The 14,172-nt window shown below is 40.1% G+C and overlaps 1 protein-coding gene and 1 long non-coding RNA gene across 11 annotated transcripts in view; one reads left to right on the top strand and one right to left on the bottom strand.

Annotated features, from left to right (window-relative positions):
- Positions 1 to 14,172, top strand: part of SH2D1B (SH2 domain containing 1B) — a 49,543-nt gene that overhangs the window by 8,324 nt on the left and 27,047 nt on the right. For 7 of the 10 annotated variants that reach the window (XR_002440056.1, XR_002440054.1, XR_002440058.1 and 4 more), the window contains exons 2-5: positions 4,965 to 5,064; positions 5,499 to 5,560; positions 8,638 to 8,731; positions 13,134 to 13,229. The gene's annotated coding sequence lies outside the window, so the exon portion shown is untranslated. Of the gene's footprint in view, positions 1 to 236; positions 279 to 4,964; positions 5,065 to 5,498; positions 5,561 to 5,605; positions 8,166 to 8,637; positions 8,732 to 13,133; positions 13,230 to 14,172 lie in introns of those variants that run through there. The other 3 variants (XM_021400898.1, XM_021400892.1, XM_021400904.1) reach the window with 2 other exon arrangements.
- LOC110400767 overlaps positions 1 to 14,172 on the bottom strand; it is a 29,447-nt gene that overhangs the window by 1,360 nt on the left and 13,915 nt on the right. Inside the window, exons 2-3 of the long non-coding RNA XR_002440062.1 lie at positions 5,026 to 5,186; positions 4,297 to 4,396 (exon numbers count right to left, since the gene is read on the bottom strand). This is a non-coding gene — a long non-coding RNA (uncharacterized LOC110400767). The remainder of the gene's footprint in view (positions 1 to 4,296; positions 4,397 to 5,025; positions 5,187 to 14,172) is intronic.

Below are 14,172 nucleotides of genomic sequence, written 5' to 3'. Positions count from 1 at the left end.
ACTAGCTTTATAAGCTAGAAACAACAAAACAGAAACAGTCAGACATGTTTGGGGTTTGTTGTTTTGTTTGGTTTTCCCCTTTCATTTCGGGCAAAAGCACTGCAAGTGTGAGAAAGTCACTCTACTGAGAATGACTTTGTGAAAAACTGATTTAGGATGATTATCTGTGTTTAAAATGTTTTTTGAAAAATCAGATTGTAATACTCTAAATTTTAAACTTCGGTGCAAACTCATAGCAATCTGCAGCACAGAACATGGAGCAGCTCCACCAAGTCCAGGTAAGTAAGTGTGCCAGTTCTTGATGACCTTGATGAATGCTGGCTAATGGGAAACTAATGGGAGTTACAGGAGGTGGATGCTATTTCTGGTGCAAGTGAATAGCAACACATTCCATATATGTATTTGGAGAAGAGAAGGCTCCAGGGAAACCTCACTGTGGCCTTCCAGTGCTTGAAAGGAGCATATAAACAGGAGTGGGAACAGCTGCTTACGTGGGTGGATAGCGATAGGACGAGGGGGAATGGTTTTAAGCCAAGACAGGGGAGGTTAAGGTTAGATATTAGGAGGAAGTTTTTCACACAGAGGGTGGTGACGCACTGGAACAGGTTGCCCAGAGAGGTTGTGGATGCCCCATCCCTGGAGGCATTCAAGGCCAGGCTGGAAGTGGCTCTGGGCAGCCTGGTCTAGTAGTTGGCAACCCTGCACTCAGCAGGGAGGTTGAAACTCAATGATCTTTGAGGTCCTTTTCAACCCAGGCCATTCTATGATTCTATGATATATGCTGCACTGAAAAATTATCTTCTGATAATAAAAAAAAAAAAAAACAAAGCATTTTGAAAGCTCATTTTTTTCCCCTCCAAATATAAAAGAAGTCCAAAATGTAATATTTAGTGGGAATAAAGCAAAAGCTTAGATTACAGAAAGTTCCTGCCTCCTATTAATAAGCTAGGGATTGCAACAGACTCAGCATGCTGAGTTTTGTAGGTGCTGTCAGTGACATGTTCTCTACTTCAGTGATGGAAATACTGATTTGGAGCCATTCTGAGTAGTTTCACATCAAAAGGGAATCTGTTCCTTGATTTTCATCATTACCAGTAAATAGGAAGCATTCTCACTTGTACAATTTAGGATTTGAGGTGGAGTCAGAGTTTTCCAACTATTTTCCTGAAAATACCTTAAAAAACTATTTCCTGTTTTGATGCCACGCTGAAATAACAGTGTTAAAAAGAGAAAACTGAGTCCAAGAGAAACTAGAGGCAATGTATTGCCAAACAGTTTCTAGTAGAGTGGTTTATAAAGACCTAAGATCTGAAGTGTATTCGTTTCCCGATTGGCAGGATCAGAATGACATTGCAAAACAGTTTTTCACACTGAAGTTTTACAACACAATTTGAATTACACAGTGTGCTTATTTAGCATTTAGGAAACAAAGAGAGAATGCAGCATGATGTCTGATATAAACATTGCTAGGGTAACTCTTTGTTCACATTATCAGGACTTTGGCAAAGCAATAGGACAAAGATGGGAAAAAGATCACAAGAAAAGAGGGGACCTGCAGCGAGAATTGGACTAATAAATAATTTGGGTTAATTTATCAAATCCTGCTTTGTTTGCAACTGGTCACCTTCATGCATTCAATCAAATTTTCTTTATTTTTTCACCTACTGAAGAGATGCATATAAAAGACACTTAAGCACATTTTAGATTTAAATAATAATTAAAAAATAAAACTAATTCTTAGTAATGTCTGACTTGTTTTGTTTAGCTGAAGATGCTGTTTTTCTGGTGCACCAAAAGGGTTTAGGTATACTCGTGGAGACTCTTTGCATCATTTCATTCTTTTCCCAGAATGTTTTGCGCCAAGTAAGGAACTTGCATTTCATCATGACCCAGAAGAGCTGTTGCAGATGCTGTGCCTCAGAATTTGTGGGGTCTTGTGTTGGCTATGACATGAGAAAGGAATTGTTCAGGAAATTGAGCTATGTGTGTCCATTTGCAAAAAGCCATTGCTGAAATTTAATTGAGCAGGATTACAAGCCAAAAATGCCTTCATTAGCATCATGCTATTTTCATGATACTGTTAAGGATTAGGACTTTCTTTAGGGAACATACAGACCAAAACTGTCAGAGGAAACCAACAGCAGTTCTCACTTCAAGGAAACCTTGACTTATGATGCAGGTTTTATAAATGACTTCGTCAATCTCAGAGATGCTTGAATTTCAGATTATGAAGCCCCTGCGAGTACAGACCCATTACTCTGGATGGAGTGGCTATAAAAGCATCAGTACCTCTGACATAAAACTGATGTATTATGTAATAACGTTTCAAGTAGAACTTGGAACTTCATTTATCAGCAATGTCCTTAGTTGGGTATTGCACAGGTTACAAATGAAACCCTGAATGCTTCACTCACATGACACATGCTAATAAAATGCAATAATGGGGAGGCTGAGGGAGATGGATAAAGGAATAATGACTCTTTCAAGACAACTGTTTCCAAAGTCTGGGGGAGGAGGATGGATGGAAATGTTTTCAATGATGCTGATCATCTTCCTACAGACAGCAAATTAAGCTGTTTGCTGTGGGAGCTGCCAAAGCAAGTAGGCAGGTTTCTTACCAAACACTCAGCTTGCATAATTCAGCTCATTCTAGCAGCTTGGGCATTCCACTAGTTGCTGTTCTTGACCTTTACATTTCCCTGCATGTAAATCAAAATTATGGGGGGGAAAATGAGAAGTGAAAACCTTACAAAATGCACCTGTGGAAAGAGGATTAAAATGATTCAGAAAATTCTAAGGAGGATAAATTTAAATCTAAAATGAAAACCAGCCAATAGAAGTGAAAGCTGCTCTTTCTCTGTCATGATATATTATATTATTGGGTTAATAGACCCAATGAACTAGTGAGTGAAGAGTTAAACCTTCTCAACCAAAGTCTAGCACCAAAACTCCTCTGACCAAGCACTTGTAGTTTTTTTTTCACCCCTTCAAGAGCTCTTAACATAGAATCATAGAATCATAGAATTAGCTAGGTTGGAAAAGACCTACAAGATCACCCAGTCCAACCATGCACCTACCACCAACATAACCCCACTAAACCAGGTCTCTCAACGCTATATCTAAACGTTTCTTGAACGCCTCCAGGGACGGCAACTCAACCACCTCCCTGGGCAGCCTGTTCCAGCGTCTGACCACTCTTTCTGTAAAGTAGTATTTCCTAATGTCCAGCCTAAATCTCCCCTGGCGCAACTTGAAGCCATTCCCCCTCGTCCTGTCACTAGTTACAAGAGAGAAGAGGCTGACCCCCAGCTCACTACAACCTCCCTTCAGGTAGTTATAGAGAGCGATGAGGTCTCCCCTGAGCCTCCTCTTCTCCAGACTGAACAATCCCAGCTCCCTCAGCCGCTCCTTATAAGGCCTGTGCTCCAGACCCCTCAACACCTCAACATGTATCTGTAGCATGGGATTAATGCTGCCTCTTGATAGCATGAACTTGTGTCATGTGTGGTTGGCTAAATATGGCAGGAACAACTCCCGTGTACAACAAGCCAAGCCTATTTAGTTGCTAACACATGCAAAAGCCAATGGGAGCCTGGCTACTTGCCCAAGCACATGCACTCTGCTCTATATCTGAAGGCAGCTGAGTGGTAATTCATGTAAGCAATGCCTCCTGTGAAGCACACCTGCAATTGATTTTGCATCTCTTTAAATATTCCACACACTATTCCCTCTGTAAGTTCCTCGCATAATGTGTTCTCATGAAAGGGAAGAAGTTCTTCAGAGGTGTCAAATGTAATGGTATGTCTTCACTTAAAACATGGGCTTATATCTATGGTTGTGTAGATTGCATTCAGACATTAAGAACATCAACAAGACTATAGCAGTATTGTTAGGTGATTTATCTTAATTTCCTTCAGAGGCTGTGTGGACAGGCATATAGGTTCTTGTGAAAGTATATTTTTAATGAACTGGAAGTTACTGTGGGGATTTCAGTGTTTTGTTTGTTTTTTGTTTGCTTGCTTTTAAATAACAGACTACTCAACTTGTGAGAAACTAATTATTATTGAAGTAAAGGGAAGTAGCTACTTATGTTGTAGGATTCTTGCAAATGCACCATGCTCCTTTTGAATCACTCCTGAGATACAATGAGAAATCCTACCTGATGATTTTGTCACTGTCTTTTTAAAGAAAAAAACTTAGTTTTCTTTTTAATGAGATCTTAGTAGAGTATACGTTGTCATTACTTTTCACATTGGAATCCTAGTATGTAGTTAAACCTGTGCTTCTCAGACTTACACTTTCGATTCTAACAGCGACTGCTAATCTGGTCCTGCTCCCTCCTGCCCCTCTCATCCAGATCTCGCTCTCATGTTGTCTTCCACAGTGACACGCAGCTCTTTAGAGATAAGAGGAAGAGGGGAAGAAAAGGAGGGGAGAAATGACTCCATCTTAAATTGGCACCAAATAAAATAAGATTTTAAATATACAAACAAAATATTTAATCTCTCAGAGTACTATAGGAATAGCAGTGCATCCCCACCTTCCATGTCCTTTTAATCCTATTAGTTAACATCAGGACAAAGCAGCTGGCATGATAACAAAAGCCAAGTAAATGCTTTTGAACCACTGGAAGTATGACTAAAAATAAATAAAAACTGAAACATGTGAAGCACAGGAAGCCTGCCATGAAGCCAAGAGAGTAATGCCTCTAGTCTTATTTATAATGGCCATCATTCAGATGTGTCCAGTTCAGACTTGGGAAGATTCTCTAAATGGTATTAAATTCACTCGAGGCTTTGACTTGGGTATCATCTGGCATGAAAGTCCTTATAAATTTCTGCAGTCTTCAGTATTTTTATGATACTTCCTTCTCAGCTGAACTGAGACAGGTCCTTATCTGGGCTCTGAAATTTCAATACATTTTAAAATATGCTCTTCTGAATGTATATTTTTCTTTTTCCAAGTGTTCTACAACTCAGTCACTAAGAACATGGAAGTGGTGAGGACTTTCTGCTACCTCAGTACCTGTGTTCCTTAGAACTCCATTTGTGGCAGATCTTTCTGGTGAGTGTTCTAGCCATCCAATAATTTCTGGGCTTGTTAATTCCTTCTCTTTAGCCTGATGCTTCTTCATTCTTAAGTTACCTGCACAGCTGTTATTGCCGCCTCCCATTCCATAGGTAGAACTGAGACAAGAGAAAAATGAGTTGTACTTAAGGCAACAGTGTAATCGTAGGAATACAACTTACCTGGAGTCTGCCTTTTTCTGTCTAACTACTCAGTCCTGTCCTCTCCTTTTCCAGCTGAATAGGCTAGAGGAAAGCACGTTGAGGTCATACAATGTTCTTCCTATACGCAAACTATGAGGGCTGCTCCAAAAGTAATGCCTCTCATTTTATTATGTTGGCCCATGACCTCAGAAGCAGATGGTGGTGGTATGGCAGTAGAGACTGCATCTTCCCACCAATATTCTGTTCCATTTTGTTGCCTTGTGACAGATGACAGCAGAGGGGCACTTCGACAAAGTAGCACCTGACATGGAAGCGAGTACAAAACAAAGGTATGTCATTGAATTCCTCCATGTGGAAAAAATGATATCCAAAAACATTCATCAGTGCTTGCTGAACATTTTTGGAGATCAACCAGTGGATGTGAGCACAATGAAGTGGTGGGTGGTGCAATTCAGCAGCGGTGATGGTGGGTCGGCTCTGCTTGTGTAGATGTTTACAAGTGCAGCATGCCAAGCTCTTGTTCATTGCCAGCAAAAATGCATAGCTAATGGTGGTGATTATGTTGGAAAAAAATAGTGTTTTGTAGCTGAGAATTTGCTGTACAAAACAGTGTTATTGTATCTGTTGTAGATTCCATGGAAATAAATAGATCACTCCAAAAGCAACGCCTCCTATGTAGTTCATTAACTAAGTCTAAAAGTAAACTTCTGCTTTTTTGTAGATAAGACTGGTGTATTCCCTTGAAAGAAAACAAGGTTTATTTCTTACTCCTCTTTAATCAGTAAAATTCTCCAGGAATTTGATATAAAAATATTAATCTGAAAGATTTAAGGAATAACAAATGTAAAATTTTATCATAATTATTAATTACAGATGTCATTCTTCCATTTTCTCATTCACTTTTTATTTATTTGTAAGGTTTGGATGATCACTTTAATGATCTTTAATTCATTTTTCAATCAACTGCTTCAATTACCTTGCTCCCTTATGGATGTCTGTAAGTTTGTTGTGGGTGACTGGGGAAGAGTGTTGCAGGAGGTTCTGCTTGCCTTTCTTTCTGAAAATCAAGCTGGTGGAATGGAAATAAACTTCCATCATAAATTGAAAACACCGTGTACATGGAGTTTGGAAACCAGCTTGTAACTATAACTTCAGCTGCTAAAACAGACCTGAATTAATACGCTGGAAATAATGTACTTGGTGGGTACTTAAAGTGTACAGAAATAGCTTTGCTTCCAGGGAGTGGATTGAAGTATAGAGGCGTTAGATGTAGCCCAAGAATCCCTGCTCTTGGAGCCTCGTGATCCGGTTAGAATGTGTTTTATTCTCTGTGTTGCAGGAAGTAAGGGGTAGTAAATTGACTTTTTATGAGATTCTAAACAAGGTATGGCTTGTCATAGGAGTGATACAGTACACAGTTCTGCTGTAGAACTTTCTTGTGATGCCTCATTAGCTTTTGAACTGCTAAGTTAAGATTTTAATTACTGAAGTGCTGTGTCTGAAGGTTGCTAATGTTAATGTTCCATGAGCTTATAAATGTTTGCTGTGAATTCTAATTCTGATCTGTCACTTCTAAACTGGTGTTCATCCCTACCCAGCAAAGTCAATGGTCAGTAAGTCTTGTATAAGCACTACTTCTGGCTCTAAAGGCTGAACACTTCGTTCATCTAGCCTGTTCTGCTGACTGTTGCTTGAGCCTGTGTTGGCATAGGACGTAAAAACTAAACACTACTGACTCAATTTGAGCAAATCCTAAATAACCATGGTTATTTCAGTCTTGCTAACTATATCAGACAACTTCAGTGATCAGTACTGTAGGCCTTTTGCATACTATGGTCTGCACTGGGTCATTCTATCAATATGGAGAGAACAGTAAAGTGAAATTCTTACCTACTCAGTTCTCTGTGTTCTCAGAGAGGAAAACGTTCTACATCAGATAGTAGAAATCTTTTTTACAGGCTAAATTTTTTTTAGTTAGTGGAGAAGTTAACTAGTACGAATGTTTTAAAGTATCATCTCGTTGATTATCTTCTAGAAGAAGCACAATTTTTAAAAGTTCACTTCTTGGCTAGCATGTTCTTCTAGCGTGGAAGAAAATATGCCTTGAACCAAGCACCTCTTGCATCTCACCACTTCATGACATTTCAATTCCTATTTTCCCCCCTACCAACCCTAAGATACTTCAGGATGCTTCACCAAATGGCCTTTGGCTTCTTTTCACCAGCAAACCCTTCTCATGCCCAGGAAAACATGATAAAGGAAACTGGCAACTAAAGTGATAAGTCATGCATGATAAAGCAAAATAAATGAATTTACTGAAACCGTAATCATGTTCCAGGGAAAAGGTTTGAGTGCTCCCATGGTAAGTTATCAGTTTCAGTTCTCTCTTTCCAAAATCTCTAGACTGAAGGAAGAAGAGCAAATGGAAAAATAAGAGATGAAGGGTACTAGTGGACGGAGTTGTGAAGCGTTGCTTTTGCTAAGGTCATCTCTTTCCCAACTTGCTTTGCTGAGACACAGGGTGGCCTTCAGAGCCTTTCTCCAGCATATGTACTTCACTGTGTGGGATTCATGATGGACAGCACAGGAGCCAGTCTCTGAGGCTCCCCAGCTTGAGGGCAACCAGAATCCCTTGTTAATGATATAGATCAATCAAGCCACCTCTGGCTGGAAGTAAAGCGTAGGAACAGGATAGGCTGGGATATGAGCATTTTGGGGGGGTATCTCTGCAAAAGCTGCAGGGATATGTGCATTTTGGGGGGGTATCTCTGCAAAAGCTGCAGTGTATCTTTATACTTTCCAGCTTTTAAACCTATTAGTCTCTTCTGCCCCAGCTTAATGACTTTCTACACTCCCACTAAAGCCCAGAAAAGAAGAAGAAAAGGTGGTGTGGAAGCAATAGGGTCCCTCAAGGCACAGGAGGCGATGGCAAAGGTAAAACTGTGGGACAGCCTGGAACAGATGATTCTCTCCTATTTACTAGACTAACTTCAAAATCTTTGGACTGACATCACCCTGCAGCTGAATACAATAGCGTATCTTGGTTCCCACTGATATTCAGAAGAGCAGGGGCAGTGTTTGTGTCCAAAAAAATAGCTCTGCAGGCAATTGCACGTGTGGGAATACTTCATATCACTGAACTGATTGTGAATATGATTTTTTGCCTTATGATTTAAGCCATGACAAGTACACGAACAATGTTCTAGGCTATAGCTGCGGAGACCGTTTTGATATCTGTTGAATCCCCTGGATCTAGAGGCAGGCTGTTCACAGGCAATGGTCTCTCTCTGGTAGGAGAGAAACAAATTCTTGAGCCTGGCCACTTCAAGGTCCTGCTTTTAGCCCCACATCTTTCCTGTGACAGAATCCTGAAAACTTACTTTTTTTTTTTTTTTTTTTGCCTTAGTCACCTCCTATTTCTGCCAGTACTGCACTGGAAAAGTCCCCAACAGACTGGACAAGTTTCTACCCACCATGGCATTCTTCACCATTTTAACACTGTGAGTAATGGAAAATGAAAGGGGTGTTTGTGTTTGTATTTAAATCAATAGTGAGATGAATTTTGCCTATGAAGTTCACATAGCTCTAACACTTCTTTATAAATGTTATCAAATCTGGAAGCTCTTATAAAACAAATGGCTGTAACTTGTTTGGTCAAGTAGATTATTTTTCTCTGTTTTAGTTCTACAGAGATTAAAAAGAGGGGGGGGAAGCAAAGGTTCTAGTTAGAAACAATAGTATCAAGCTATACATAAAAGCAATTTTTGTCTGAGATTCTTGTTGTAAAATGTTAAAATCCACTTTCTCTAAACACAGGTTCATTATACAAGCATTGCTCTGAAAGTAATGCCTCCTATTTTTTGTTGGCCCACGATGTCAGAGACAGGTGTTGGCAGTAGACAGTAAACCTTCCTACAGATATTCCCTTACATGTTGTTGCTGTGCAGCAGATGGCAGCAGAGGAGCAGTCTGGCAAAATGGCATCTGACATGGAAGTGCAGATGAAGCAAAGGTGTGCCACTGAATTCCTCCATACAGGAAAATGTTATACCCATTGATGTTCAGTGATGCTTGCTGAATGTTTCTGGAGACCAAACAGTGGATGTGAGCACAGTGAGGTGGTGGGTGGTGTGTTTCAGCAGTGGTGACAGTGACTTACTTCCACTGGCACAGGCATTGATGAGTGCATCATGCAGGCATTTGTTCATCTCTGGCGGAAAAGCACAGTTAATGGTGGTGACTACATGGAAGAAGGCTGTTTTGTTGCTGAGAATTTTCTCTATGAAATGATGTTATTGTGCTCTTTGTATCTGTTGTAGTTTCCATGGAAATAAATAGGAGGCATTACTTTCAGGGCAGCCTACCTATGTTCCCTAGTGACAAAACATGCAGTATAGAATCTGAAATCTTAAACTGGTTAACTTCCTGGAGCAAAGTGTTACACTTTGCAGACTGTAATTGCTCTAAGTGGAAATAAATCCTGTGTAATGTGATGTGATCTTGCAGCATATGTGTATTCTAGTCTCAGTTCAGCAAGGCGCTTAGTTTTGCAGATGTTTTGTCTTGCATGCATATTGTCAATTCAGCAGCGGTATTTGCCTAGTAAAATGTAAGGATGTGTTTGACTGCTCTACTAGTTGAGATTTGGAGCAGTCCTCCCCTATCAAGATCCTGGTTATTGTGAATAACTCAGCAGGCTCCACAAGACAGAAACACCCCGGTCACACGGGAAAGCACCGACTTACTCACCGGGAACTCCAAAGTTACAATCTCAACTCAGTTATGAATGTTCCTACCAGGCTATAAATATGTACCTGACAGAAGAGTGCGTATGTGCAGAACAGTGCAGTGCACCTGATTCCTTAATTCTGTCTTAAAGGCTAATAGGATTGAGATTTCAAAAGACAGACTTCTAGCTATTGACAGTCCCTGGTTTCTTGCTAGCTGGACTAATAGGTCACTGTCACACGAATGCAGATACTCCCAGCACCACTAAATGTCAATAGACTGTCTTCTGTTAGCATCTTGCCACCGACTGTTTCTCCTAAAGAAATCATTCTATCCTTTGTTTAGGAATCAGTGAAATTTATCTATACATCTTCTACTCTCAATTTGCCAATTATTACTCCTGAGTGCAAATTACTTCCTTCATTCTAAAATATATCTTCAAAAAAAAAAAAGTGAAATAGTTTTCAGGGAAAACATTAGCTGAGTTTTTTTTTTAATCAACTGCTATATTCTTCCTTTGTTCTTTAAAACGATTAGCTTTGATATCTTTTCTGTTATGGAATCCAAAAAACCAACAAGTCTTTTCAGAAAGCCTATTATTATTTAAGTTTAAATATATACCACAATACACAGTAGATGAGGGGACTGTAATGAACAACAGCAGAGTAATGGAATAAGCCCATGGATATAACTTGTCTGTAGGTAAATAATTTTCAGCCAACCTCTAGCCTTAGGGAAATTGTGTTTCATTTAGACGTTGAATGAGCTTGCTGCATCAGCAAATCCATCTGTCAGATACTGCAATTTATTCCTGTCTGAAGCTGAGCTCCATTATGGGCTGCAAGCAATGAAAATTGCTGATCAAAATTTGTGTTTTTAAAATGTTTGCACTGGTGTGATAAACAGCAGTGAACTATAGCTGATGCTTCTTAGCTTGAGGAAACATACATGTGATGTAACGCTGATGGTTCTAGTTGTTTGTGAACACTTCTGTCTCAATTGCAATGCACTAAACAATTCTGCCCTTCCTGTTGGAAAAAGGATCATGTGATCCAGTATATAACCAAATACCAAGCTCTGATGGTTTGCTTGTTTTGGTTTTTTTGTACAGCCTTCCAGGGCACATAAAGAGTAAATGGTGCACTGCAGATCATGTAGTACCAGCTCTTCTCTACAAATCTGGCCATCCTATAAAGCCATTCTGGGCAACAGTGGGAAGGTTAGGATTATATGGGGAATATATATATATTTCTTTCAAGCTGGCAGATCAGGATTGCTGAAAAAATGTTTAACTAATACACTGATATAAAGATGAAATCTTTTAAATGTAGTCATCACCTTTGTGCCTCGAGCATGCCTGAGAAATTTCCATGACGTAGCTGTGCCTGCTTTGCAAATTACCATTTTGTATGTACAGTTAGATGGTCTTGTGTAACACCTGAAAGGGATGGATTTGTCAGCTGGCTTAAAACCACTTAGTTTTTGTGGTTTGTTGTTTCTACTTAAGGCTTTTCTTTTGTCTCAAAGCATGTGATCGTAATACCAGTATTGTGCTCAAGACTTGGAGTTATTATGACCTTGGTGATATAACTGAGGTTATGCATGGAAATCCAGTACAATGGCTGGTAGGTTCCATGAGGCCAAAGAACTTATGAAAATCTCTTGTCCACGTCACAGAGACACCTTCAAATGTAAAGTAATGCTTAGCTTGAGGAACAGGGGAAGAGCCCAAAATGATTTCAGTTCCGCATTTTCAACCACGTGCTGTTGAATTCTGTACTTACAAAATGAGCACTAAATATTTCACTCAAAATGGTTTAAGTGTAACCCTCCAGACTTTTAGCCAGCATTCTTGGTTTGATGTATTTGCACTTCTATAAGAAAAATTGTGATTGCTACAGAGTGGATCTTCTAATTCATTACAAAGCAGGTCTTCATTTGATATTTGAGACAGGAGTTCTCTTTGCACACAAAGAAGTCATTCTGCCTACAGGCTATCCAGTCTCACTAGGACACACCCAGATATGGTGCAAGAAGAACATCCAATTTAAATGGAGACTTTTGTCTTAGTCCTTACTGCAGAGAAAAATAATGCTGTTACCCAGTTCTCAAACTTTAATTCCATAGAAAATATTCTCCAGAAATCAAGATCTACAGGTACTATTCTATAAAATGTATGAGATTGACTACCATAAAAGTGGCACTCAATTGTAGATGTCTATACCAAGCATGAAAGTATAGAAGATGTTAGCTGTAAAATAGTAATTACCTTACTGTTACAGAGAATTACAAAGAACAAATGTTTTGGAACCCAAGACCCTTCACTTACAACAGTTCTGCACTGTTACTTTATCCCCTGGATTCCCTCCTGACTCACAGCAGAATAAAAGGAAAATTGAATCCTTCTCTCCATTTAGCAGTGACTTGCATTATGACTGAATTTCTGTATTGGCAGAGATCTAATGCCTAAGTCACAGGTTGCCAGCCCAAGGAATCACAAAACCTTTCCCCTTTTTGCTGCTATAATTGAAGTCAATAATTCCTCCGCAGGCAGCTGCACTAATGGAGCAGAAAGCAGGCTAGGCCTGGATGCTGTTTGAATTGCGTTGTACTATCAGAAGAAATTTGTTCTGACTCCTTAGGAGTCATCAGGATAGTGTTTGATCAGGTAGGATTTCCCTTTTCCCTTAAGATCTCTGAGCCTCAGGAAGACATACCTGCAAGAATGGTTTCTGACAGGCTCTTGTTACTGCCCTGAGGGAAAGACCATCTCACCCCAGGGACTGCTGCTTCCCTGAAAATTGATTGCTGAGATCCCATGCAAGTCCTCTTTTTAGTTAGAACTCCACCATGATAAAACAGACTGTAGTCTATTCCCCTTTGAAGATCAAGAGGTTATTCTTAAATCTTACCTGGGGCTCACACACAGGCTGTGATTACTGCCTGGATCAAGAAGTAGGTAGGACACTTGAAACCAGTTAGGAACTCACCAACCCAGTACAAGGCAAACAAACTCGGATCCCTTTTAAGTTGTGGTGCAAGAAACAGCACTGTGCTAAGGGCTTGGGTGATTTTTTTTATGTGTGTGTGGTTGTTCTTGTTTTTAAAATGGAAAAGTCCAAAAGCGATGTTAAAAAGGTAAACAACATGTGCAAATTGTGTTTCTTGCTACAGGAGATAGAAAAGATTGCTGTAAAATAAAGAAGACATTAAATGGATCAGAAGCACAAGAATAATATCAAGATAGCTGAAGCAACTGCTAAAGAAGGGGTAATAAAAGACATGACTCACTAAATCAGTCTGTAAATTTGCACAAGTTTGGTAGTTCTAATGCGTAATTAAGGGAAAATATGGGCAGAAGAAGAACCAAGAGCAATTGCTGAGGCTCTCAGGCTGGTCTCCAAAAAACAATGTTGCCTTTCAGTAACTACTTGCACTCAACTAACCTCATCGCAGCTCAAGGAAATAAATGAAAGTTGAAATTAAAGTAAAAGGCAGGGAGAGCCCCAGCAAAAGTCCTGGGTTAAAATGCTGAAAGCTTGTAATGAGTCCTCTGATTTTATTTATTTATTTATTTTAGATGTTCTGTACAGCTACAGCAAAGAATCATAGAATGGCCTGGGTTGAAAAGAACCTCAAAGATCATCGAATTTCAACCTCCCTGCTGAATGCAGGGTCACCAACTACTAGACCAGGCTGCCCAGAGCCACATCCAGCCTGGCCTTGAATGCCTCCAGGGACGGGGCATCCACAGCCTCTCTGGGCAACCTGTTCCAGTGCGTCACCACCCTCTGTGTGAAAAACTTCCTCCTAATATCTAACCTAATCTCCCCTGTCTTGGTTTAAAAAGAAATGAAATGAAAGCAGCTGTTCCCTGTTTATATGCTCCCTTGTATTGAAAGGCCACAATGAGGTCTCCCTGGAGCCTTCTCTTTTCCAAGCTAAACAAGCCCAGTTCCCTCAACCTTTCCTCATAGGAGAGGTGCTCCAGCCCTCTGATCATCTTAGCCACCCTTCTCTGGACTTGTTCCAAGAGTTCTGCATCTTTCTTGTGCTGGGGTCCCCAGGCCTGGATGCAGTACTCCAGATGGGGCCTCATAAGAGTTGAGTAGAGAGGGACAGTCACCTCCCTCTCCCTGCTGGCCACTCCTCTTTTAATGCAGCCCAGAACATAGTTGACCTTCCGGGCTGCAAGTGCGCGTTGCTGGCTTAT

Source organism: Numida meleagris, chromosome 1 (genome assembly GCF_002078875.1).
Source record: "Numida meleagris isolate 19003 breed g44 Domestic line chromosome 1, NumMel1.0, whole genome shotgun sequence".
Lineage (NCBI taxonomy): Eukaryota > Metazoa > Chordata > Aves > Galliformes > Numididae > Numida > Numida meleagris.
The sequence above is the reverse complement of the archived record's forward strand: the minus strand, read 5'-3'. Positions and strand labels throughout refer to the sequence as shown.